General features: G+C 48.3%; 1 non-coding gene across 1 annotated transcript; it reads left to right on the top strand.

Annotated features, from left to right (window-relative positions):
* Window positions 1–24,715: 24,715 nt before the first annotated feature.
* On the top strand, window positions 24,716–24,789 carry TRNAR-UCU (transfer RNA arginine (anticodon UCU)). The gene has a single exon. It is a non-coding gene; the product is annotated as a tRNA-Arg (tRNA).
* The last annotated feature ends 3,003 nt before the right edge of the window (window positions 24,790–27,792 follow it).

Genomic DNA, 27,792 nt, shown 5'->3' with positions numbered 1-27,792 from the left:
TAAGAAACTCTTGTATTATCTGGACACCTGGCTTGCATTTGTTGGCTGGTTTTAGAAAAAGAAAGCAGACGCAAGACCCATAAGGAACCGCAATGGGGTCAGAGGAACCCAAATGCATCTGCTGGCCCAGCCTTGGTGACTGGTTGCTGCAGGACCTTACATATGTGCTGTGAGGAAGGGGCTAGGCAGTTGACAGTGCCAGGTTTGATCTCAGCACTGGTTTGAGCTGCTCCTAACTCAAGATGCTACAAGCAGCCCAGACAGTGTCAGTGCACATTCCCCCCCCCCCCATGCTGAGCTGGACCAGCTGTATGACTGCAATCCAGCTGCTGACCCTGCTAACACAGACCTTCTGAGGACTGCATAGAGGGCTGTGGGCTGAGAGGGTAAGCGGTGGAAGGGCAGATCTCCCGTCCTTGGCATCGTCAGATTTTGGGGGAGATGAAGATGGGGCAGGGGCTCTTCTTTCAGGATGGCACATTGCTTTTGCCCCAGGTAGCCATGCCTGAAATCATGCAGGAGTTTTCTCCATGAAGCTTAAGACAACTGGGACAACAGCTTGCTTTGATGCCATGTTCCTGAGTGGGGTGGGGGTGGGGTCTATGTTTAGAAGACAAACTGTGCAGTGACAGTCAGCCAGCACGGAGACACTGAGCCCAGGGTTAGGAGACATTTCCAAAGTTGTCCTCTTCCTCTAGTTCACCCAGAATGACCTTATCTTTTGGCAATGGATAGAATGGCCTTTCTAATACTCATTTATAGCACATATTTAGGGGGATTTGAAGCTATTTGCTGCCTCTCCTCTAGTTCACTGTCAGGCATGAGCTGTTTGTCATAAGGACAGTGCCCTGGGAGATACAAGGGCACATGGGCTAGTCCAGAGACATCAGTCTGGAGAGAAGGAGAATGTGGAGAGCAGCAGCAGCAGCAGCAGCAAAAGTAATGCAGTGAGGGATCTGGCAATGTCTTGCATAGTTGGAGAAAAGTAAGGGCTGCTGTTACTGTTCCACACGGAATCATTTTCCTGACTGCTGGCAGGGATAACATGCCCTGTGCTGGGGTGTCTGATATCCAAGCCCAGAAGCTCTTCCAGCATGCATTCAGCTTAACACAGAGTTGCCCTAACCCTCACGGGAGTTCAGAGCATGGCTGGAGTGCACCTGGGGTCCTGGTGCCCAGGTGTCCCAAGACAGTGTAGTGGCGAAGAGTGGCATAAGCCATTCTGGGGACTGGCACTGACACCTCTGAGGCTGACATCTCCATGAAGACATGAAGAGCATGAACCCTCCCCGAGAGACCCCATAAACTGTGAGAAGGGGTGTGTGTGTTGGGGGGGGCAGGGTGCATTTTGTTAGTGCCCTGGAAGTGATGAGTGTGTTCAGTGCATCCTCGTACCCCTGGAAGACAAAACAAGCAGGAACTGTTTGCAGGCTCCACTGGATCCCGGAGCTGTTGGTGACCCTAGAGCTGCTCATGCTAAAAACTGGTCTGAGGTGATATAAGGGCTTTCCCCCAACAAGGTCAAGGAGGAAGCAAGGAGGCCAGAGTCAGGGAGCAGCCAGCTGCCACAGGTACCTTGCCATGATGTAAAGGAGTAATTGGGTATTGCTGTTATCTCTCTTGGATCCCTCAAGTCTCATCTTGATCAGAGACACCCCCATTGCTCCTGGGAAATGATACTTCCTCTGGTGCAATATCCTTTTGGATCCATCATACGTAGCTGGGCACGTGTCTAGTCTCCACCTCATGCCAGGAAATAAGCTCCACAGTTCAATCAAACCCTTTGCCCATAATAACCCTACTGCTGATAACGTTGTTAGAACTGTGAGTTATGATGTTCTCCTCTGAAGCCACTTGGCTCTCCCATATTATATCATAATTATTCAAAGTGCAGTCTAATTTACCCATTATTATAGGTTTTATCAATTCCCCTGTTGCTGATTTGACATGCTGCACTCAGCTCTGGCTGTTCTCACGCTCCAGTCTCTGGCAGTTCTCCAGAACTGACAGAATCTGTGCAAGGCACAACAAGGGTTTTCAGCTGGGCTTGCCCAAGTCTTCCCTTGATGTTTTTCCACCTGACGGATGCTGTCCATGGATCTTTATTATTGCCAAATGCCTTCTTTAAATATGTTCCTGGTCCCCTCTAGAGGGATGCACACAGCAATGGATTTGTTTGGATTTTTCGTTTGTGCTGCTGACAGCAAATTCCCACCAGAAAGCCCCATGCCCATCACTTATAATAAAGCTCTGCAGTCTGCTGCCAGGCAGCCTGGTTCTGCATCATCCAGTGACAGCCAGCTCTTTTCCTGGGTAAGAGATTTATTCCTTGGTAGACAGAGCAGTAATCAACCATCTCAAGACTTGAATCTCTGGCATGTGGAGCAGGTCTAGATGGCTGGCTCCTTTTGATGGTTTCATAGGAATTCACCCATTCTGCACTGATATATGACAGGTCACAACTCCCAGCTCACACTGTTCTCTACAGTACAGTGCATGCTTTGCATAGACCTGCCTTGGTACCAGTGTGGGTTAAGCACACAGGGATTAGAGTGGAAGGGATGTGGCAGAAAGGACTATTTTTATGTTGGCTCAGCTCACTGATCTGTTGACAAGCTGGCATCAAGCTGTTACATGTTGTTTTATCTGTTGATTGTGGGTATACAGGGAACAGGCACTAGAAGAGTTAATTGATATGGGTTATTATTTTTCTAAAGCAAGAATCTGTGTCATACATGTGTGCTCCTGGCAAGTGTTATGCACTGCAAGGCAGAGACTTGTGTGAACCCTTGTTAGAACTGGTTGCTGCCAGCAATGTGAGACACATGCATCCCTCTCCCTTCCTCACTCCCTTCTTCCCCTTATATTGTGTGGGTTCCCATTGATGTATTAGAGATTTACCATAGCTACAGGCACTGTGAGCAACACAGGCACCTGCATACCAATCCTTCCAGGTGCTTGACTGAGCAGCTGGGGGCCAAATTCACATGTCTCCTAGTACCAAGGTGAAAACAGACACATCTGACCCCCACATACTGCCAAATCTTATGAGTACTCAAGCTCTCAGGGCACAGTAGGCAAGTCAAAACTTCTTAAAGCTTTTCCACTGTGGGAAAAAAGGTGAAAGGCACCTCTGCTTCATCACACTGGTCTCAGAGACCCACCCAGCCTGGAGGTGTAGCATTTCAGCAGCATTAGCACAAGCCCCTGATGTACAGCATCAGTCACAGCCCCAGAAGGGGCTGAGGTTTCTTCTTAGCTCTTAAGGCTGTCAGGGTTGGAGATGGTTCCTCCTCTTGTCCTCATCTCCTAGGGTTGGGCAGGCTTTCACAATGCAGATTACAGATGGCACTTAGTCCCTTATTCTGCCTGCATGCCTTTCCTCTCAGCTGCTCTTTCACCTACTGAGCAAAGTCCCTCTAGGAGGCATCAGGGCATTATTTTGTTCTAATACCATCAGTAAGGCTTGGAAAAGAAAAGAGAGGGAGGTGATGGTCAGTAGCTGAAACTGACAAGCCCCCCTGTGTCAGGACAGGAAAACCCGGCTCTGGATGCAAGAGAAATGATGGTAACTGTGGCACTGAGAGGATAGAATTGGGTCTGTAAAACCAGAATGTGCCAAAGGGAACAACAAAGACACTGAGAGAGCTGTATGCACCCTACTCTGCTGGGGCAGCTGACTCCTGTTTCTTCACCGTTTGTGATATATGGCCTCAAGAGACCACAAAACCAGTTGGCTCTTCTAACCAGCTAAAGCAGCATGAGAAACTGTGTGGGCAAGAATGGCAAAATGTGGTGCCCTTGTGATCAGCTGGAAGTAGCAGATGTTGAGCTCTGACAGAAATGTTGCATCCTCTTTGCAGTCTTGAACCAGAGCTGTGGTTTCTTTCCTGCTGCAGTTTTGAAGGACTGCTTTCCTCTGGAGTTTGTTCAAGAGCAGCCCACCCAGTGGCATGGCTTCCCATCAACAGACTATCAATCTCCAGTAAAATTTCCAACTTTCCAAAATTTCTAATTTCCATTAAAATTCCCTGCCAGGTCCTTCTGATAATGTTCAATAAGAAGAAAAAAAAAGGGGGGGGTGGGAATTGGAGAGGAACCGGAGGTAAAACTGTGAAGTTGCCTCCTTTCAAAGACTAGATAATTCATTGAATCTCAGAGACAGAAAGGTTGGGAAAATGTGAGGTACTCTGGTAAAGTGCCAATGGGTGTGAATCTGCAGTATGAAGTTTTATTCCTGTTTTTTTAAGGACCAGTCAAATATAAATATGTTTTGAAAATGCTTTTTCCAAGCCATGAACAAAATAAAAACCTTTGGTTGCTAGCAATTGCGAATTCCAGATTTCTGCCCTAAGCAGGGATTATCTTTAATCAAGATTTCAGCTCACCTGAAGCACATGGTTTCACCTCAGGCATTTGTAGATGGTTAATAGCTTGATCCTCCACTTTCTAATTGACCAAATAGTTGGTTTATTTCATAAGGTTCTTTTAAACAATTTTTGAAGGGAGGGGAAAAAAAAAGAATATATAAGAAGGAATGGAAGGAGAGAAGAGGAGGAACTGACTAGAAGAAAATTTTGATGAGGAAGGAGATGAAGAAAGGAAGAGAGCTGAGTACATGATCCAAGAGAGTCTAAGTGTAAAATGACCATGGAGATTAGCACGGACAGGAAGGAGGTGTAAGGCCTAGTGCAGAGGGAGAGTGACAGCAAGTCCTACAAAATAGAGTAAAAGTATTTGGTGTGTTTGACCTTGCAAACTGCAGGTCATGATAGGGTCTGATTGCTTTCTATAAAGAGCTTGGAGTGGTAAGCACCAGAGGAAGGAAAGAGCTACTTAAGTTGAAGGACTATGCTCACAATTGCAGGCATAGTACAAAGCAGTCAGGACTCATTCACACTGAAAATTGAAATCGCTTTCCTAGGATAAAAGTAGGATGTTGTGAAGCTGTGTCCAATGGGAAGAGTGGGCATAGGGAGTGCAGCTGACATGAAGACGAAGACTGATTGGTCTATGAAATTAATTATTTGACATGGAGTTGGTGACAGCCAAGGACTCAGTGCAGTGGGTGGGAGGGAGGTATCCAAAACATAGCATCCTCATCTGAGTTTATGGCTCTAGAAGAGGCACCAGCCTTGTATAACATAGCAAGGGATCAGTTTGGGTGTCTGAACATAGACACACCATTGTAGGCACACTAGAGTATGCAGATGCTGCTCCAAAGGGGTTTAGATTTCCTGTAGGTCCCACGTCATGTTTGCTAGCCCCTTGAGTATGTCTTAATATACTGCTGGTCATCTAATCTGGAATTAGAACTGTCTTGTGACAGCAGACTCTAGCTGTGCTCCATGCACTAAACATGCTCCTGTGTGGTGAGACACTGAAGCTCCTGAAGACCCAGCATTGCACCCACGCCCCAAGAACAAAGTGATAATGCTGCCCATGGTTGCAGTCAGTCCTTGTTACTCACATGCTTTTCTGTGGTTTTCCTGACTTCCTCCCTGTTTCCTTGTTTCTGTTTTTGTCTGAGCTTTCATATGTGGATGTTTGAGCTTGTTTATTGGTTTCAGCTGAAAAACTCCAAAAGCTCCAGCAAAATGCTAATAAGCAGCATTAGCTGCATCTAATTGAAATGCTTCTGTGACGCTCCATAATTATCTCCTGGTACAGCACCCCGAGAAAGGCTGTCTAAGAAAGGCAGGATAGATGCCAGAAATAATCAGATATAAGATCTGGGGAAAGCATTTCATTTTCTTATCCAAATTAAGATTTTTTGGATTGATTATCTCACTAAATATTTGCTGTTGAGAACAAACTGAGCTGGTTCTGGTGGGGACTGTGAAGGGAATGACGGGTGCTCAATTATTTACAGACTTGCTTGGCTAGCTGAGTGTGCGCCAGGAATGCAAAGAGAGCCGTCACCAGGAATCTCGTCGGAGATTTTTCACTGGGAGTAAAAAGTGAGCAATGACAAGGGGGGAATGTTCTCTTGAGTCAAAATGCTGAAACTTTCCCAGTGATAAATTGAGCTGTCACCAGAGCTTGATTATCACATCCAGAGCACGCCTTCCCCCAATCTCTCCCCAAACTCCTTGAGTTTGCAGACAGGGAGCATATATTGGGCTGGCACAGACCTCTGAGGTCGGCAGGTGCAATTGGTTGCAATCACCAGCAATGCTTTTAGAAATCACCGTTAATAAATGCACTAGCTTTGTCCTAACCTAGCTTGTAGGTCTTTTATTGGCTCATACTTTAGTCAAGCTGGATGTACTGTGCACTCAGTGTGTGTTGCTTGTTCATTGCCCGGCTTGTCCTGATCTTTCATGCATCTTTACAACACATAGATATAGAGACAGCTCATAGCAATTAAAAATGGATTTATAAGTAAGTTGTGCATAGATGATGTGAATTGTCACAACATTTTATGAGTTTCATCCAGGAGAACTGCAGTAACAAACCATACAATTGACTTGCAAGTGGAAGCAAAATTCACATATTTTTCAAAATGGGAGAAGGAGAAGTTGGCAGCAGTGGCTATTAATAAGGTATGAAATATGGGTTGCTCTTTAGGGAAGCTAAAATATCAATGAAAAGCTATGTAGCCAAGCAGAGCTAGCAATACAAATGGTTTTATATAGAGATATATATAAAAAAGAAAAAGAATCCTTGCAGTGGCATTGCATAGCTCTCTGGTTGCAGATGCTAAAACTGTCATAAAAGATCTAGAAAACCTTAGACAGGTTGAAATTGTCTATTTAGGAAGAAGCAGAATAACGTCATCTTACATTAATAACAAAATGGGAATTGTGTGAATCCCAGGTTGCAGATTGGGAAGGCTGCAGGGAGATCATTCCCCTTTCCACAGACCTGAACTGGGGCTGGCAAGTGCTGGTCCAGCCTGCTAAAAGCTGCTGATCAGGAAAATGGTCTGCAGTGGTTTCAGACTTCTTGTCTCTGCTTTTAGGTATCTGATTGCCTTTCTCCATTGCCTTTCTGACTGGCCCATGCAAACTCGAGCTGTGGTGTTAAACCTGGACCTGGGACTGCAGCTGAGATCTTATCAGCACAGAAGAGAACTGCTTCATCTCTGTTACTTCATGCTCTTACAGTCTTTGCTCATGTTTATTCATCCCATTATGCTGTTTTGTATTTGTTCATTTGTAACATTAACTAGGCAAGATGCCAAAAAGCAACCGCTAGAATTAAGCATATAATTATAACAATGATATGACTGTAAGTTAAACTTCATGTACTGTTTTGAGAAGATTGTGCTAGTGTGTCTGATAAAGGCCAACTGTGTTGATATAATATATATGTGAATTTCTTTCAGGCCTTACTTACCTCATAAGTAAAACTCCATTTCTAAATATTTTTGGGGGTGAGGGAGTTCTCTGTTCTGTGTGTATGTGTGCATAGGGAGGTCTAAGTGTCAGCAACTGGGGCCCGTGTGTCTGGAGTGCCAACAACTGGAAAGACCAGAGTGCATGCATGTTGCGGGGGTGCATATATCAGTGTGTGATTGCTAGTAAATATCAAGCTGGACTAGCTGGTGAGTGGGATAAAACACTTGGGACCAGGAATCTAAGCGGCCATAAGTCTGGGCTGGGTATGTGTGTGTTTCCGTGCCTCAGGCAACTGGAGGAGTAAGCTACTGGAGTGACCAGAAGGTCCAAGCCAGTTACTGGAGAGAAAGTGGGGTCTGGGGATTGATTGAGAGACCAGTTTGCATGTTTGTGTGTTTCTGTGCATGGGGTGACTGGAGACGAGAGGATCTAGGGCCAGCTACTGCTTTGACTGAGTGTCTAAGGCCTATTTCTGGAGGGATCCATGTTGCATATATGCATAAGCATTTTCCACTAACAGGCTTTCATTCTGGACATCCAGAGAGGGGAACGGGTTAAGGTTGTTGCTGCTGTTTCTGTTTGTGTGAGTGTTGTATTTTCTGACTGTGTTGATCTGTGTGGCTGGCTATGTGGATCTGTACATCTGTATTGTATATAAGTGTTTCTGTGTGTGTGTGTGTCCATTGTGAATATATGCTCAGCCTCACTGCTGGCTGGACCTGGGGGCACGGAGCTGTGTCAGCCTCACCTCTATCGGGCTATTGGATTTGGTAACTCCTAAATAACACTCATGTTCCCCTCAGAGGGTCATGCTGGCCTTAGGGGATACAAGGGGTGGCCAAGAGCAAAGGATCGGACAGGTACATGAACTCCAAGACCTTGGGAAATGAAAACTTCTTGTGGATAAACTTTGTTTGCTCCTGTAGGACCATCTTTAGGTCACTTTGCCCCTACTCCCTGCACACTTGAAGAGCTTAACAAGCTGCCATGAAGGGGGTTTCCAAGATGCTGTCTGGCTGCAAAGCACCTACCACACTGCAGCATTGGACCACACAGGCATGAAGCACCTTCCCAGCGCAGCCACCACCGAGAGCACAGAGCATTCCGTGAGTGACAACAGACTGGAGCACCACAGAGCAACCTCTCCTCCTCCTGCCATTCCTGACAAAGAAGGCTGACCTGTCTGCTACCTTTTATAGACGGCCCAGCTGAACAGAGGGTCTTCCACCACTGCGGAGTGTGTACGGTGATGTGCATCAGCAGAGTCCCTCTCTCTAGCTGAGTTATTACATCAGCTTTTGGTTACAAAAAAAGAAAGAGGTAGTAATGGGGAATGTAACGCAGCACTTGCTATATAGAGAGTGCTAGTCTTCAGCTCAGCCACAACCATGCCTGCACCTGCCCATTGAGCCAGACCGACCTGTGGACTGACTTCCTGGCCTGATCTCAGACCTGTCTCGTCACAATGAATCTGCCTGGCAATCACTGGGCTGTGTCTGTCCCTGATTATTCTCACCAGACCTGATCCTAACCTGTGGATTGACTTCTTGACTTGACCTCCAAACTGCCTCATCACCACAAACTCGCTGGATGAGCTGGACTCTTGGTTGAACATGGCCATGATCTCTGGGCCTGCCCTCCTCACCTTGCCCTGGTTTTGTAGGATGGTCCCTGGCTGGAGAGGCCCCTGCCCTGACAGCTGTGTTATCATGTTTGGCTTCCAGCTTCCTGTCCGTTAGGGCCCTTGCTGCTCCCTGACAGCCAGTGGTTGTCAGTCCAGACTATCTCCAGCTATAACCTGGTGGGGGCGAGGTGTTGCAAACAGGAGTCCTGTTGCTAGTGTGCCTTCATCTCTGCTGCCCATCTTCTGTTCTGTGGTATGGGTCAATACCCAGCGCAGCAACCCCTGCCTGTAGGTATTCCCATGCTCCTCTGCAAGGTGAAAAACAAGGCTTTTCCAGCAGGAGGTCCTGGGAAGGGCGGATGGAGAAGGCTGTGCTCAGAGCAAGACGTATTGGGAGGGCTAGACAAGATAGCTACAAGAGGCTGATGGACACATAGGGGCCATAGATGTGTGTCCCCAGGGTTGCCAGGCACTCTGAGGCTACCCCACGGAACTTATGGAGTGGTTAGGTCTGATGTTGTCTTAGTGCTTGCATTCCTGTGACCGTGTAGATGTGGTCTTATCACCAAGACCAGCACCCCTCCACCTTTCTGCTGCATGAAGAAAAGGTCTTACTGTAGGAAGTTTCTGCAGTAACTGTCCCTATAGCTCTTCTGACAACCCTATTTCCTTTTCCCAAACTTTCTGCTGTTTGCTGTGTGGATGAGCCAGCAGTTGTGTCCTCTGGCTGCCCCTGCCCTGGACATCATCTCCTGCTCCACAACAGGCTCTCACACCTGCTGCTTTTCTACTGAGGAGAAACGTGGAGCAACAGTGGCACCAAGTGGGCATGTATGGAAAGAGAACAACTAAAGCACAGCATAAAGGAATATTACACTGGGAATAAATGGGACTAAGACTGCCTTTATAGTCAGAGCAGCCTGCAGTATGATCTGGTGCTGGCAGTAGCCCAGCCCTAAATGGGAGGTTAGTCTGGGGACCTCGAAGGACCCTTCCTCCAACACAGCTCAGATGTACCAGGGAAAGAAAAGGGAACACAGAGGGGAAGTTCAGCTTCTCCTGACACAGCACTGTCTACTGAGAGCCCTCCCACCAGCAGCTACAGAGACAAAGCTCCAGCAAAACAGGGAACTGGAAGAAGAAACTACAATGGGAGACAGAGGAGGCTCCCAGCCATGGACTTCTTGTCCTTTGTCTGCTCACGAGTCCTGGCAGGGTACTAGGCAGCACCTTGTGGCTTCAGGGACCTCTCCAGGGAGTCATGAGAGCTGTTGGGGACCCGTGGGCATCCCTTGCCCAGTCTCCTTGGCTTCAATATTTTAAATACATCACCCCACACCCCCTTGTCCTCCAGAGCCATTTCATTCACCAGTGCTGTGATCCTGACCTTCAGGTAGGGGGTTTCTCCTCTCTGGATGGGCTTGGGCCTGTCCAGAAGATGAGCAGGACTGTGCCTATTTGTGTTAGCCAGGTAAATGCCCAGTACTTGTTTCAGCCTCCTGAAGGTCTTGGGCCTGGTGTTACCCTGCTGCAACAAGTTTCACAGTTAGATACAGATAAAACCTGTGTGAGGAGTTTGCAGTGTGCCACCATCAGTGCTGGTGTCTCCCTCTTGCTTTCTCCCTTCTCAGAGACCTGCTGGACGCCCTCTTAATCCCTTTTTAGCAGAGGGGCACCTGTAGGTAGCTGCATTATTTGCATCGGTGTTGCTCCCCTGCCAGTTTGCTTTCTTGGCACTTGGGGCATGAAGATTCTGGTCTTCTGGGACTGTGCCACCGTGCAGTTGGAGATTAAGCAGATGCATTCAGTTCATGTGGCAGGAGGAGGATCTTCTTCTGGTCTCCCTGTTACTGCAGTGGACACACTCAAAGCTGGCTGTCAGGTCTGGGAAGATGCTGAGCTGTGGATATGCCTCAAGGAAACAGCAGCTAGGCACCTCTTCCAGTTTCACAGCAACAGGATGGGATGAGTCATATGGCTTTGCCCCAGCCTGCCCCTCTGGTCCTCCCATCCTCACTGAGGAGCATCTCCCAGCCTGAGGGCTAACTCTCATAGCAGCATCAAATAGCTTGCGTTGGTCTGAAGATCATCTGGCCCAGCCTCACCTGAAGCAGTCCCAATTTATCTTCCTCACCTGGCTTTTAGCCACGTTACTGACCCAGATAGATGCAGAGGGTGCTGAGTCTGATGTGGGGAAGCACTACTGCTACTGGAGGTAAGCTGATTCAGCTGATAACTAGTTCTTCCATCCCACAAGTGCTTTCACTCCATTATCTTATGAAAGCCCTGGTAGAAGCCACCCTGTGAGCCCTTTCAGCAGGATGGTGCTACCCTGCCTTATCAGATGACATGAGCTGTTGGAGGACTGAGTGCTGGGCCCAGAGAAAGGGAGCATGGAAGAAAGCTGGGAATGGGAGGGGGAAAACAGGGCATTAGGACAACTGAATAGGAAGGAACTACAGGAAAGAGACAAGGCTCAGGATGAAGACAAGACCAGAGAAATTTGAAGGGAAATACGGGGATTTGCATAAGTCCCCATGAGCTGTGGCTGCACAGCAGTTTTCATTCATGCCCGGGGGGGGGGGGGGGGGGTTGTGGGATCCCTGTGCATCAGCCTCACTTTGGGTGTGATGCAGGGTCAAAAGGTTGCCCCAGCAGGATAGCAGGAGCACTGTGCAGGGACAGGGACTCCATTCAGTACAAAACTTTCAAGAAACAGAGTCGATCTTAAATGTTTAGCAGCACTAGATGCAATTTACCTGAAGTAGAATCTCACCAGCAATTCAGGTGTGATCTCTTGGGTCCCTCCTGATTTCCTCTTCTCTCCTCCTGAGGCTGTCCATGGATTTTCCTTGGAGCCAGGAACCAGCTGAGTAGCTGATGGAAACCATAAATGTGGCCATGCACTGTCTACTTCTTCATACAGTGTGTAGTTAGACTGTGAAACTCCTTGCTTCAGTGATGGTACATCATAACATCATAGAAGAAGGCTAGAAACTGGTCACTGCTCGTGGGAGGAGAAAGGCTCCTACTCCTCCCGAAGACTTGCAGCTGAAGAACAGGTTTAGTGCCCTCCAGGATGAGGAGGAGCTGGGCATGGCTGCAAGGGAAGTACCTGGCACAACAGACCCTGTGCCTTGCTGGAACGCCCGGAAGAAGCGGCGGGTGATTGTTGTGGGGGACTCCCTGCTGCAGGGGACGGAGGCACCTATCTGCCAACCTGACCTCATGTCTAGAGAGGTTTGTGGCCTGCCAGGGGCTCATGTGAGAGACGTCATGGAAAGACTGCCAAGGCTTGTCCACGCTTCGGACTATTACCCACTGCTGCTCTTCCATGTGGGTGCCAATGACACCAAGGGCAAACTGGAGACCATCAAGCAGGATTTCAGAGCTCTGGGGATGGTGGTCAAGGGTCTGGGAGCCCAGGTCATCTTCTCCTCAATCCTGCCAGTGAGGGGGATAGATGAAAGGAGGAGGAGACGGACTTTCCAAGTTAACGACTGGCTGCGCCGCTGGTGTTGGCAACAGGGTTTTGGTTTCTACAACCATGGGACCCTGTTTGAAGATCAACAACTGCTGGGGAGAGATGGGATCCACCTCACAAAGCGGGGCACGCAGGTCTTTGCCAACAGGTTGGCCAACCTGATAAGGAGGGCTTTAAACTAGGAAGGATGGGGGAAGGGGAGAGTTATAGTGCCAGGGTAGCTGGCAAAAGACTGCTCAAGTCGGGATGCCTCCAGCAGGTGCATGCAGCCAGGGAAGTGCGCATGGGATGTGGCTATGGAGGATCCTCTTTTACCCCTCCTGGGAAACCTGCATGCTCCATCACCTCTCTGAAATGCCTGTACACCAATGCACGCAGCATGGGGAACAAACAGGAAGAACTAGAGATATGTGTGCGGTCGCAGGGCCATGATCTCATTGCCATTACAGAGACATGGTGGGATAGCTCGCATGACTGGAGTGCTGTCACGGATGGCTACATGCTTTTTAGGAAAGACAGACCAGGAAAGCGAGGTGGTGGAGCTGCTCTTTATGTGAGAGAGCACTGGAATGTATTGAGCTGTGCCTAGGGGTGGATGAAGAGCGAGTCGAGAGCTTATGGGTAGGGATTAAAGGGCAGGCTAGCATGGGTGACACTGTTGTGGGTGTTTACTACAGGCCACCTGATCAGGAAGAGGAAGTCGATGAGGCCTTCTACAGACAGCTGGAAGTAGCCTCACAATCCCAGGCCCTGGTTCTCATGGGGGACTTCAACCACCCTGATATCTGCTGGAAAGACAACACAGCTAGGCACAAACAGTCCTGGAGGTTCCTGCAGAGCATTGGTGACAACTTCTTGACACAGGTGGTGGAGGAGCCAACAAGGAGAGGTGTGCTGCTGGACCTCGTACTAACAAACAAAGAAGGACTGGTGGAAGATGTGAAGGTCGGGGGCAGCCTTGGCTGCAGTGACTATGCGATGGTGGAGTTCAGGATCCTGCGAGGAGGAGGCAGGGCACTAAGTAGGATCGCAACCCTGGACTTGAGGAGAGCAAACTTTGGCCTCTTCAGGGACCTACTTGGAGGAATCCCATGGGTTAGGGCCCTAGAAGGAAGGGGGGTCCAAGAGAGCTGGTTAATATTCAAACATCACTTCCTCCAGGCTCAAGAGCGGTGCATCCCTATGAGTAAGAAGTCAAGCCTAGGGGACAGGAGACCTGCATGGATGAGCAAGGAGCTCCTGGCCAAACTCAACCAGAAGAAGGAAGTCTACAGAAAGCGGAAAGGGGGACAGGCCACTTGGGAGGAATATAGGAACGTTGTCAGAGTATGCAGGGATGCGACGAGGAAGGCTAAGGCCCATTTGGAATTAAATCTGGCGAGAGATGTCAAGGACAGCAAGAAGGGCTTCTTCAAATACATCAGTAGCAAGAGGAAGACTAGGGAAAATGTGGGCCCTTCGCTGAATGGGGTGGGTGCCCTGGTGACGAAGGATGCAGAGAAGGCAGAGTTACTGAATGCCTTCTTTGCTTCAGTCTTTACTGCTCAGGCCAGCCCTCAGGAACCCCAGACCCTGGAGGCAAGAGAGAAAGTCTGGAGAGAGGAAGACTTTCCCTTGGTCAAGGAGGATCGGGTTAGAGATCATTTAGGCAAACTTGACACCCACAAATCCATGGGCCCTGATGGGATGCACTCACGAGTGCTGAGGGAGCTGGCGGATGTCATTGCTAAGCCACTCTCCATCCTCTTGGAAAGGTCATGGAGAACAGGAGAGGTGCCTGAAGACTGGAAGAAAGCCAATGTCACCGCAGTCTTCCAAAAGGGCAAGAAGGAGGACCCAGGGAACTACAGGCCAGTCAGCCTCACCTCCATCCCTGCAAAGGTGATAGAGCAGCTCATCCTGGAGGCCATCTCCAAGCATGTGGAGGACAAGAAGGTGATCAGGAGTAGTCAGCATGGCTTCACCAAGGGGAAATCATGCCTAACCAATCTGATAGCCTTCTATGATGGAATGACTGGCTGGGTAGATGAGGGGAGAGCAGTGGATGTTGTCTCCCTTGACTTCAGCAAGGCTTTTGACTCTGTCTCCCATAGCATCCTCATAGACAAGCTCAGGAAGTGTGGGCTAGATGAGTGGACAGTGAGGTGGATTGAGAACTGGCTGAATGGCAGAGCTCTGAGGGTTGTGATCAGCAGCGCAGAGTCTAGTTGGAGGCCTGTAGCTAGCGGTGTCCCCCAGGGGTCAGTACTGGGTCCAATCTTGTTCAACTTCTTCGTCAATGACCTGGATGAAGGCACAGAGTGCACCTTCAGCAAGTTTGCCGAGGATCAAAAACTGGGAGGAGTGGCCGATACACCAGAGGGCTGTGCTGCCATTCAGAGAGACCTGGACAGGCTGGAGAGGTGGGCAGAGAGGAACCTCAAGAAGTTCAACAAAGGCAAGTGCAGGGTCCTGCACCTAGGGAGGAATAACCCCATGCACCAGGACAGGTTGGGGGTTGACCTGCTGGAAAGCAGCTCTGCGGAGAAGGACCTGGGAGTGCTGGTGGACACCAAGTTAAGCATGAGGCAGCAATGTGCCCTTGTGGCCAAGAAGGCCAATGGTATCCTGGGGTGCAGCAGGAAGAGTGTTGCCAGCAGGTCGAGGGAGGTGATTCTCCCCCTCTCCTCAGCCCTGGTGAGGCCACATCTGGAGTACTGTGTCCAGTTCTGGGCTCCCCAGTACAAGAGGGATGTGGCACTACTGGAGCAAGTCCAGCGAAGGGCTACAAAGATGGTTAGGGGACTGGAACATCTCTCTTATGAGGAAAGACTGAGAGAGCTGGGCCTGTTTAGCCTAGAGAAGAGAAGGCTGAGAGGAGATCTTATCAATGCGTACAAGTATCTTAAGGGAGGGTGTTGAGAGGATGGGACCAGACTCTTTTCAGTGGTGCCGAGCAACGAGATGCGAGGCAACAGGCACAAACTGAAACACAGACACTTCCATCTGAACATGAGGAAAAACTTTTTCACTGTGAGGGTGACAGAGCACTGGAACAGGTTGCCCAGAGAGGTTGTGGAGTCTCCTTCTCTGGAGATATTCAAAACACGCCTGGATGCAATCCTGTGCAATGTGCTGTAGGTGACCCTGCTGGAGCAGGGGGGTTGGACTAGATGATCTCCAGAGGTCCCTTCCAACCTCAGCATTTCTGTGATTCTGTGACTATTAAAAGCTTACCTAAATAACTGAAAAACCTAATGGGAGAAAAACCCATCCAGGACTGAAAAGACACTAAAATGCAACTTCTAACTTGGGAGGTACCAAAAAAGCAGTATTTGGTTGTGTTTGATAGAGAAATAGCACTCTATACTTGCCAAGATTTATACCATTCTTTCATCAACCACTGACAGAAGTAAGACTGGGCTGGATGGGCCTTGCTCTGACTGTTATGGGCAAGGATGAAATGCAGCTGGGATGAGTAGACTGTATGAGAGAAAGAGGGGAAAAAGCTGAAGTTAGTTACCTGTATAACCAAACTCATACTCTGATAAAAATTATCCCGAGTTAGTTAGAGATAATACAGTTAATTTGCATGAGGTAGGTGTGATACAGATGGGTTTGTGACTGGGTATCCTATTCAACCTCCTAAAATACTGGTATCATTTAAGTTTTCTTCTTAGCTTCTTAGTGTCCCAGGAACTAGTGAAACTTGAATGCTCCTGACATCTTCTTGGCCAGCTTTTTTATAACTCTTGCATATGGTTGATCTGGATATGCTGATTGAGAGCATCTTCAACACTCTGGGAGTGTTTGCTTACTCTTTGCTTGTTCTGGGAGAAAAAGAAATATATTTCTCCATCTTCACCATCCTCTGGTTTAAGTGTACTGTGCAGAACAAAAATAGCTGCACTTTTCTGGTTATTTTTAACAACTTTTCCTTTCCAATTTCGACCGGACCAAGTCTTTTATTGCAATTATTTCATTCTGTCTGGATATAGATGCACATATATATATATATATTTAATTTCCATATAGGTATCTTAAAGCCATGCTCCTGCTCCTTAACCAGAGCAGACCTCACTAAGCCAGTGCTGGGAAAGGATAAAGGGACTATTCTGAGAGGAAGAAGGGTGAGACCCCCAGACTCATAGTTGTAGAGGTGGAAGGACTGTTTGCAGACAGTTTAGCAAGCTATACCACTAAGAGGGACAAGGGCTGCAAAGATATGGCAGGCTTAATCCTTTCTGCTCAGCTGGAGCTCAGTTAGGCCAGGCAACAGCCCAGATCTGCAGAGTCAGCTTGGTCCTGCTATCTAACTAAACCATGTTAGAGATCCCCCTTTTATCTGCCCTTTGTGTTATATGTCTCTTAATTTGTATTCTTTCCTCAAATAAAATGGAAATAACTCAGGAAATCACTCAGAAAATATAAATTAAAACAAAAACCCAGCTCAAGGCAATAGCAGAAAGTGTCACTTATGATGTATTTTGCTTCTTGCCTGTTGTGCATCTGCATTGCAAACCACTTCAGACAGAGATTATCATTTGTTTTATCGAAAGCCATAAAATAACTCTGCCACTTCAATAGCAACGACTGACTCCTGCTGGCAGTGTAAGAGCAACTCCTCTCTCGCACGTCCCTCCGGCAGCAGGGACAGCCCCCTCGCAGCAGCGATTCCGGAACTGAGGACTTTCCACGTTGTTTTTTGCCTGTTTTCGCTTTGTTACTTTTCCGTTCCAGGGGAGAAGAAAAAACCCCCAAACCAGGCACCAGTGAGTAAATCGCCCTCCGCAGGCCGTCTGCTAGCTGAGATCCCTCTGTGGGAGCCGTGGGAACAGATGCACGTTCTCCCCCAAGCCTGGAAGGGTGAGACGGCCGCTTCCTACCCCCCCTTCTCCTCCCACTTCGCTGTCCTTCTGTCCTCGCCTTCTCTTTATGCTTTTCCCTGCTACTGGAGAGCCCCAGCCACCGCCTCCATCCCCATGGAAACTTTCCCCCTCCCTGCTGGGCCTCCCAGGGATATCCGCCTGTGCGGAAAGGGCCGGCCGAGAGGGGACAAAGGGAGAGCGCGGAGGCCGGGAAAAGTGCGCAGGAAGGGGGCGAGCCGGGGGGAAGGGACGGATCCCGGGAGAAAAATGCGAGGGCGGACCAGGTGGGGAAGGGAGCGCTCAGCAAGGAGGGAAAGTCGAAGCAAGAAGGAAGCGGATGGGGGCCACAGTTTTGGGGAGGGCCGGGGCGTCTGTGTAAGGCGGGCACCGCAGCTAAGGCGCACCGGGGCTTTTGCGGGTGCCCTGAACTGCAAGGAAACAGCCAGAAGAGACTTCTCGCTGAGTTACAGCCTTCACAGCAGGCGGGGGAGCACTCAACTTTCTGGAGCAGAGCAAGGCCTGCGCTGATATGCTAGGGAAACTGCAGCTGGGGCTGGCACGGAAGACTCCTGAACTGGCTGAAAGAAATGTCCCGAGCCAGTGCAGGGGGCGCCCTGATGCAGCAAGAAGATACCACGTTGCTGGAAAGAAAGCGGAGACAAGGCAAGACCTGGGAGCAGCAGAGATGATAGCAATTCTCAGAAGCGGTGGCACAGAGGTGAATACATTGCAAGGCTGAGAGATGAGCGTAAGTGATAGAATTTGGCTTACTGGGCAAATCCTCTGATTAGTTTTTTTAAACAAAAAAGACAAAATGAGAAACGCTGAGCTTAAAGAGAGCCTGGGATGCAGCAAGAACTTGGAAGAGCTTGAGCAAGTGGCTGGCATAGAGCTGCCTGCTCTGGCACTCAGAGGCTCACCACCATGCTCTGCTCTGGAAGAGACCAGGAGTAATCAGTGGCATGTTGAGAAATCAGGCAGTTTGCTATCTGCACCTGTACTGTCCCAATACAACCAGGTATCCATGGTAAACTGAGGCACGATATTCTTACCACAATGCCAGGAGCATAGCACAGAGGGAGGATGGGAGTTTTGCTGCTAAGTCATTTTAGGGGTAAAATATTGCTTTTTTAGTGAAAATAACATGATATTTTATTAGAATTAAGCAGATCTGCTTTACTTGGAAGAAAAGATAGGTCCCAGCTCCCAGGACCAGCCGTGTCCCTGCTATAATCTGCCCTGAATATAAATATCATAAATGGCTCTGTCCCACCAGAGATATAATCTTCACTGAACCTAAAAGCCTTTTGGGTATCACAGTATTAGTAGCATGCAGAGCTTGCTAAAACCAGTTCTCTGTAAAGAATAAAGAACAGGAACTGTTTTTGCCTGCTTCAAATCAAAGTATTGTTGCTATAGACTGGGGGCAGAGGTCTTTTCAGAAATAACATCTTGCTGATGAAGTTTGCATAAGAAATTTGGGTATGTGTCTATATTTGTACGTGTGTGCATGAAAGATGGTATTTCTTGATGGGTAACAGTGAGATTGCATCTAACCTAGTTTCTAGCAGACTCTTTGAGTGTTTCTGAAGGACACACTGCCATGGTCTCTTCTATTTTGAATGCCCCATAATACATCTGTTGTAAAGGCCAAGGAGACACTTGTCAAACAGTGCTAGGATCACAGCATCTTCCCTGTATAACCATTTGCCCAGGTATTACGCTGTTATTGCCTCTAATGGCATAATATTAAGTTTGGCAAAGTCCTTGAAGAGAGGTAAAGGGGACAGTTATATTCTTAGATTTGGTAGAGACTTTCAGGCTTGAGATCTGGAAGGTCCCATCTCCTCTGCTTACGGGGGTGTCGTACCACCAACTGAGCGGTACCACACCACTGGAAGAAACTCCTTCTGCCTAATACCTGACTCGATCTTTATCTGCTGATATGGCTTAAGCAAGTTCAATGGCTAATGAGCTCTGCACAGGCTGTTTTGTTGCTTTCCAGGTGGCTTTATTTCCAGTGACCAAGTGAGAGTTGAAATTAGATTCTTCGCATAGGTTGAGTCAGTTATGTCAAGCCAGTAGGGAAGGGGTTTGAATCAGAGTAGATCTCACTGTCATTAGCTTTCCTTGGAGAGCTAGGTGGTGTGGCCCATCGTAACGTGGCAGCAGAGCTGATTCTTGGCCATCCCAAGTGCTGCTACAGACACAGCTGAAGCTACACCATTTTGGGTGTGCGAAAGAAACAGCAGAGTCCTTCCTCTGCCTTGCCCTTGGCTTGGTACATGTCTTGGACACCCAGCCTGGGATGTTTCTCTTTCCTGCAGGCATTTTAGGGAATCCCAATCTAGGAGGGGCTGGCGGTCATCCCCTCAGCCTCTCCTTGTAAATCCACCCATTCTGAGTGCTCCCTTGGTTTAAAGCTTTCTCTGTCTTCTCTCTGCTGACTGTATATCTAAGATCCCCATCTGGGACAAATTGCTTTGGCTGGTGACATGACAAGGCAGACATGTACCATCCATGGCTGATACAACTGATCCTGAGCCATAAATGCCCAGGTAATACAACTCATTATCTGCAGCTGGTCTCAGCTATTTTGATCTGCTCCATTAAAAAGATAGGCAGAAGGGTGACCAGAAAGCCATAACTTTAAAATCAGTGCTCCACAGGCAAAGGGTATTGGATATGGGGTTCTTGCTAGGATCTTCTCTTTTTATCACTGTCTTGACAGCTTTCATTCCATGTTTTTGCTCTCCTTCCCCTTTGTGGCATTAGTCTCTCAGTCCTGCAATGATACTCACAACAGCAGCAGCAAAAATAACAATAGTCTGTAGGTATCTTTGCTTGTGCCCACCCTCACATGGGGTAGTATCACTTCTAATTTTCCACTTTGGGGGTGGGATCCAGCCTTCTCCCCAGAAATATCTACTTTGCAGCTCAGGTGCTACCTTTTAACCAGCTCCAGTGGTTATTGTTTCAGGTTCCTGACAGGAGCTAATCATGCCCTCTCATTTCCTCCATCTCATGTGGGATATGAGAATAACTCCTGTTGGAATTAACTCTTGCAAAATGAAAATCAAACAGCTGTATATATAGCAGTCATAAAAGATTACAACAGGGCTTCTTTTAAAGGCACATACACTTTAATTTAGCTGTAGGCTGGTGGAAAAATCTGTCATTTGTATTGCTGAGTTGCGCCCATGCTCAGCAAGCTTCAGTACAGCCATGAATGCCAGCCGGTGGCACTGAAGTCCAAGAACTCCCCAAATTCTTCTCACTCTGAAGTTCACAGGTGAGATGTTAATTTTCAGGAAAACAAAATACACATGTAATTTATGAATATCTTTTGGATGAGCCCAGGCACAATCTTGCACACAAAGCGAGGCTCAGAAAGGCACTGAGGAATTTGAAGCCTCATGTGATGTAGTGGTCAAATCAGGTGCAAGACACCTGGCTGCATTTTGGATGCATTGGGGTGCTTCTGACACTTAAGGCGCAGGAGGAACAGAGTAATAAAGAGGGGATTACAGGTTTAGGAAAAAGACAGGAAATACCAGGCCAATTGTAAGGACCTGGGAAAAATCCCTCCCTACTGCAGATACACAGCCTTCATGCCCTGAAAGCCCACAGCTTCTAAAGCTTTACCCTTACCTTAAGAAACTGGCCTGTCCCAAAAGCAGATTATGGGGGTGGAAGGATGATGTCCCTTGTTCAGCCTGCCTTTGAGCCTGGCATAGCTATAGTGTTATTTTACATAATATCTCAGAAACCACTTTAAATGTCGTGTGAGCTGAATTTGAAACTGCTTACTTGGTGACTCTTGGAGATGGTTTTCTCAGAGAATAAGATAGTTTTGGCACCATAAAACATTAGCACAATTCTAACTCTGATATTAGTCTCTGGATTTTTTTGGCTTGTTATTTAATTATGCAAAGAGACTTTGAATCACTCAGCACTGACAATGCTGTCCTGGAGCAACTTGACACGAAGTTGTACAGCCATCTTGCTGCTTAAATCTTTAACTTCCAAAAGGCCTTTTCCAGCTGTTTATAATGTTGTAGATTATCTTGGGAAAAAATGGGACCAGAGCAAGGAAAACCAAGCGGAAACAAGGGGGAGGCATGTGCCAACCATATAGATCTGGGATTTGGGTTCACCTTGAGCTCCTGCTTGTCCACACTGCATCCTTGCCCATGGCTTGTGCTCATTCCATCTGGAGCAAATTTGATCCTGAAAGACAACTGGGGATGAGCTAGGGGCTGATTCACACTTTCCTTGTGCAGGGCACGTGAGAAGTTAATCTGTCCACAGGCATGGTAGATGCCCTGCACCTCTTTGACTCCTGTAACATTTTATGTGCCGTGATGCTCACATAAACACCTCCATCTCTTTATCTACACAGGGTCATTTGTCTGATCTCAAAACACACTGCCCCAGTTAGTAAATTGCAGTCATCTCCTCCCACAGGAAGAGGTCTATTGGCATCCCCCAGCACCAAAAATAACCTACCTGCGTCTACACAGGTCACTCCAGTCTCTGCCTCTGGCGACTAGTATCCAGCTTGGACTGTGCCATGTCCTTAGGTAGCTGTTCTCTCCTGTCAGTATCTGTAAATCGTTCTTGTATTTGACTTAAACAGAAATCTCAACTGCTTTGTTTGGTTCGTTACACAATTGTAACACTTAGGAGTCAAAAGCTCTTTTCAGGCATAGCCAGCCTTTCTGAGTGAAGGTGGGGTATTCACTGCCATCTAACACTCGCTTCTTTCTTCAGACTAGTTTTCTGTATTGTTGACAATGGTATTTATAGGACTTTCTCTGGGAAATACATTACTGTCAGATGAATCTCACGATGAAGACCTCTTTTCCAGTTACCAGCCTTATTTTTTCTGTTCTCAGCATCACTATTATCACACTTTCCTTCCCCTCTGCTTTCCATGTTTGTCACATGGGAATAACAGAGGGATATCCAGCACCCCAGGGAAGTTTGGCCAAATTAGAGAAGGTATGAAGGTGACTAGCAAGTAGCTACAAGGATTTGGAAATTGCTTGTTGCTTCCCACCCAGCATTTGGTACCTGCATCTTGACATGGCCCAAACGCTTGGAGAACAGATTTTATGGACATGTCAACAGTGGTCATCCTGCAGGACCTCCTAAGCTAATGCTAGGCTGGGGTGGGTTTGGCTCAGAGACTCACAACTGAGGTCTCTTCTCTGGATGGAGTTAAGCAGCTGCACCCATTTGCACGGGAGAGCCTTTGATGCTGAGCTTGTAGGTACACAAGATGCAGGGCAGAGGTGTGTGTTGTCAGCTTAAACTACTGTGCTTCATTGCACAGCAGAGATATGTCTCCTCGGGCAAGGATATGTCCCGTTGCTCTGTGTAAAGTCCCAGTTTGTTCCTTCAGGAATACAGAGGGCTCTGGAGGAGGTGTGTTTCTCTGGGCATGCAATGAACGTTCCTGGCTTGTGCAGCACGTACTCATGTCCTACTGTCAGCAGAATAGTGTGCTGGGACAAGGATGGGAAGAAGGCAGGAGGGACCTGATGGCACTGCCAGCAGCACTGCTCCCCAGGGTGGGTTCTCTGGGGGGAGCAGCCTGTTGCAAATCTTTTTCACTGCAGCAGGTGGTTCTCCCAGTACTTTCTCCATGGGAAATATATAGTTTTCATCAGAACCTACTCAAATTCCCCGTTAGTCATTCCTGCTAATGAGGGAATTAGGGCTGATTGGAGCATGCTATGAGCAGGGGCAGATGTTGCATGCAGATAGGTTATTAAGCTTTGGGCATGCGTACTGTTGGGCTATATATTACCCAACATGTGCAGGCAAAGAGAAAGGCAGATTGCAGAGTTACAGCAAGCCCCAGACCAGCTTGAATCACAACAGATGTGGGTGGTTTTGAACCGCATGCCCTGTCCGATGCCTGGGATGCAGATGCACATAAAGCTATATTCATTCTCCTAAGGTTTGTACAATTTAATGTTTCATCTCCAAATTTTCTCTACCCTACCAAAGCTGATAATTACTTTGAAATAGGCACTGCTTTTGAGCTGCAGCTTCCCCAGGTCATATTAAAAGGGTTGGCATCTTCATTTCCCATTAGGAATACAACTGGTGCAGCCAGGGGCTGTGTCAAATTTGCTTCTCCCTTCCTGTAGTTTTGCCTAAGATTTATTATGTTACATTTTTTAAGGTCTGTCTTCATTCACCCTATAGACAGGTGTTTTCTAGACTTCCAGTTTTCTCAAGGTACTGGTCATGTTACAGCGCCGTACCAGCACTATAGCACATTCACAGGATAATTTATTTCAAGGATTATCAATTTATTAGGTATCTCTTGTAGCAGGAGGGGACTTGTCTGGTAGAAACAGAGCCCCTGGCTTGGTTCCTACCATTTGTAGCAGGATTTCAGGCTCCTTCAAAGAAAAGCAGATTAAAGAAGAAAAAATACTGATTCTACTTTCATGCCAGCCCCACCAATGTTCTGCAGTGTCCCAGTTGCCCTTTTGGCCACTGAAAAATGCTTCTCAAGACCATTTAAAACCTTTCCAAAGGCCCCAAAGCGTCAGCAAAGGGGAAACCAAGTGGTTTGTTTTTGCCTTGGATGAGCTGAGGTTGTCAGTGCTGTGCATGCCTCTTCTCCGTAGCATCTTGTCATTTTGCAGCCCAATTTCTCCCAAAGTAAGAGCATATTTGGGAGTAAATGATACTTTAGAGACCATGCATTTTAGAAATGCAAAATGTGGTGTCATGTGCAGAATTTGATTAATTGCCTAATAACTCAGAGGATTTAAAAGGATATTTCCAATTATTTTGATGATTTCTAATATTTTTTCTAATGGAAGATGCACTTAGAGTAAAAATTAAAGCCTTGATTGACAGTTCTCTTAAAATAAAACGTTATGACTGCTTTTTCTTTTGTGTCTCTGCTAAAAACACAGGTTGCTGCATCTTTTCTTGTGACAAACCAAGCCTTCTTCGTCATTGACAGAGTTCAGCATTGTAAGCTAAATCCTCTTTCATCTTTATCTTTCTTGGCTTTTGCACTGAGGATGCTGTGATGATGCTGTGGGAAATGCAGTAATTAACTCTACTCCAGGATTTAGCTCTGTCCTCGATTGAGCTAGAGATGCTGTAGAAAGCTTGCCGGAGATACAGATGATAATCCTACATCCAGGTTTTTGCTGCATCCCTGCTGCTGGGGGAGATATGGATCATACCCAGAATTATTGCCTATCCCTGTGGAAGGAGGGGATACTGACAGAAGTCGATTTGCAGGGAGATGGATCTTGGCACCAGGTTTTCGCACTGCCTCAGTGCTGTGCAGCAAAAGCAGGATACCAAGATCCCCCTGCAGTAATGCAGGGGGTATGGGATTTTTCAGTTCTGGTGCTGATGCTGCATTCATGGTGAGGTCTCTGTGGCGCAATGGACGAGCGCGCTGGACTTCTAATCCAGAGGTTCCGGGTTCGAGTCCCGGCAGAGATGATCTCCAGGCAGGTGTCTCTTTTCTTTTATATGCATTCCTATATAGATCCCAATCTATTACATTTATAACACCTCAGAGGACTTGAGGAGGAAGATAATGACTTTTCATGACATCCTCTCTGCTGCTGACTCTCAAAACAGTTGTGTACTCACCTTTTAAGGCATATTTCTTTCACCATATTCCCCTTCACCCATTCCTTTGGTATCTCCTGAAAGCTTTGCTATTTTAACCCCATTTGTTCTCCAAACACTGCTCATGAATCCCTTCTCTGATACATTCTTGAGAAAAATAATGTGCATAGGAATCAGGTAGACAGCTTTAGAGCCTCTTGTTGCCATTTCTTTTGATATATATGGTCATTTCTTTTACATGCTTGACTAACAATTGTAGTTCTACATTCTGAGTTCCCACCTTATACAAATCCTTTGCAAATACTCTGATTTTTTGTGTGTGGAAGATGCATGTTTGCTGGAAACCACCTGCACAACCCCATGGAGGTTCATCTTTCTTCGTAGCAAAGCAACCTTTCTCTTTCTTTCACAGATGACTTAAGTTAATGGTATATAACTTCCTATGTGATCTCAAAGCTATCAGTAGCAAGAATGGAAAGAGGGGAGCTGAATGCTAGTGCAGTTGCAGTTCATAGGTGAACATGTTTTCCAGGTTACTGCAGCAGTTTGTTGTGGTGGACAAGTGCTGAAGGTTCCCTTCCTGGAGGGATGGAAGCCTCAGTGTGCTGCTCCAGCTTACTATCTTGGGAGGTCTGTGGCTTGCCAGGGGCTTGCATCTGGGATGTTGCAGAGGTCCTGCCAAGGCTTGTCTGTCCCTTGCATGATTACCCCTTGCTGCTCTTCCACGTGGGCACCAACGATACTGCCAGGGGTACATTGAAGCATACCAAGAGTGACTATGGATCTGAGGGGGCGAGGGTGAAAGGCATGGGGGCCCAGGTGTTCTCCTCAGTCTTTGCAGTGAGGTGGAAAGGCTTGAGCACAAGTGGACTCATCCAGCAGGTCAACAGTTGGCTGCAGGGCTGGTGCTGCAGGCAGAGCTTTGTCTTCTGTGAGCATGGGACTGTGCTTTCAGGAGGAACGGCACAAGGGGTAGAGCTGATGTATCTGGGGGTGAGCATGAGAGGGGAGGCTCTCACAGTGCTCTGTAAAAGCGGCAGCACTTGAGGCCACCTCAGAGGCCGGTGCACCAATGCACTCAGCGTGTGGCAGAAGCAAGAGGAAAGAGAAGTCTGTCACAGCTGTAGAGCTATGACCTCAGTGGGACTATGGAGACTTGGTGGGAGAGCTGTCCTGATTTCAGTGCTGCAGGGGTGGGATACAGGCTGTTTAGGAAAAGTTGTGTGGGAAGGCAAGGAGGAGGGATTGTGCTCATTATGTAAAGGAGTGGCTTGCCAGGATGGAGCTTTGTCTGGGGGCAGTTGAGAAAGGCGCGGGTAAGGATGGGAGAACAGTCCAGCAGAGGTGATGTTGTAGAAGGTCTGTGCTACAGTCTTGCTGGTCAAGAAGCGGAGGCAGATGAAGTCTTCTTCAGGCAGCTGGAGAAAGCCTCCAGGGAGCTGCGGATGCCTGGGCTCTCCACTGGCAAGAAGGTGTGCAGGGTAATGCAGAGTCCCCGGGTGCATGGGTTGCCTTAGGGCAGGAGGGTGTACAGTGGGGGAATTTTTCCCCGGACACCTGGTTTGCCTGCAGCCTGGAGGGCTTATGGGGTGTAGCAGGGCCTTCCAGATGCCCTGGGAAGTTGTGGAGAGTAGAGCCTATGGGGTAGAGCAGGGCTTCCTGGTGGGAGAAAGGTCTGTGGAGTTGAGCAAGTTCCCTGAGACCCCTGCGTGCCCTCCCGGCATGAGGGTGTCTGAGGGAAGAGCAGGGCACCCTGGATGCTTGGTTCCCTTGGGACAGGAAGGCCCATGGAGTAGAACAGGTGTTCCTGGAGGCCTGGGTTCTATCACCCGAAAGAAGTCCCTGCCACAGAGCAGAGCAGGGTGTCACTGAGGACAGTGCACTGTGGTCCTGGACCCACCTGGGAGAGGAGGGGGTGTTTCCCGGTGGGCGTGTGTTGTCCCCCAGTGAGCATCCCAGGTGTGTGTGTGTGTGTGTGTGTGTGTGTGTGTGTGTTCCACCCCAAAAGCGGGCCCTGAGAGAGCTCATCTCCTCTGCTTTCTGCCTAGCCCTGGGAGGTAAGGGGCATGTGGCAGGCTGGAGCAGTTTCCTGCTGGCCCCATCTCTTTGCCCTGTGCCGTGCCCAGCAGGGCTTCAGATGGGCCCCCCTTGATCCCTTCCCTTCCCTTCCGTTCCTTTCCCTTCCCATACCAGCCATTGGACTGCAGCCACTGGTGGAACAGCAGGGTGTGGCTGTGCTCAACCCTGTGGCTGCCGGGGTATGACTGTGGCTGCTGAGTGCTCCGCAGGGTTCCCTAAAAGCAGCTGGGGCTGCTGTGTGGAGTTGGACAGTCCCATAGAGTCAAGGTGAGGCCGATTTCACGCCCCATCACGGAGAGATCCACACTAGTGGAGGGATGTGGTTTATTCACCAGTATTCCTCGTACAGGCGGCTGATGATCGTGGCGCAGCTACCAAGCGGCTGTTCAGTGTTAGATGCAGGGAGGCGGCAGAGAACTACCGCAGGCCTCGTTCAGGCCAGCTATTCTGGGATCTGCTGCTGATTGCATTGCAATGGTCTCTAGCATCCCTGTCCCCCATGAGAATCCTATTCTGGGGCCCAAGAGCTCTGCCTTGGGTGTCAGGGCTCTCTGAGCCCAGGCAAGACTCCAAATCCCGCTGCTATCTCCCAAGGAGGGCCAGAAAAGTCCCTCTTCTCCCCGCTGTTGCCAGGGGTGGAAGGAAGGGCACTGTTGGAGGGGGAGACAGTGGCCATAGTGGGAGAGATTTACCCGTGGATTGGCTCCGCTTTGCCATCACTGTATCCACATGTCCTTCCCATCTGTGTCCTCTTGACTTTCTCCACGAGCCGGGTGACTCCAGCATGCAGGG

Source organism: Apteryx mantelli, chromosome 31 (assembly GCF_036417845.1).
Source record: "Apteryx mantelli isolate bAptMan1 chromosome 31, bAptMan1.hap1, whole genome shotgun sequence".
NCBI classification, from domain to species: domain Eukaryota; kingdom Metazoa; phylum Chordata; class Aves; order Apterygiformes; family Apterygidae; genus Apteryx; species Apteryx mantelli.
The sequence above is the reverse complement of the archived record's forward strand: the minus strand, read 5'-3'. Positions and strand labels throughout refer to the sequence as shown.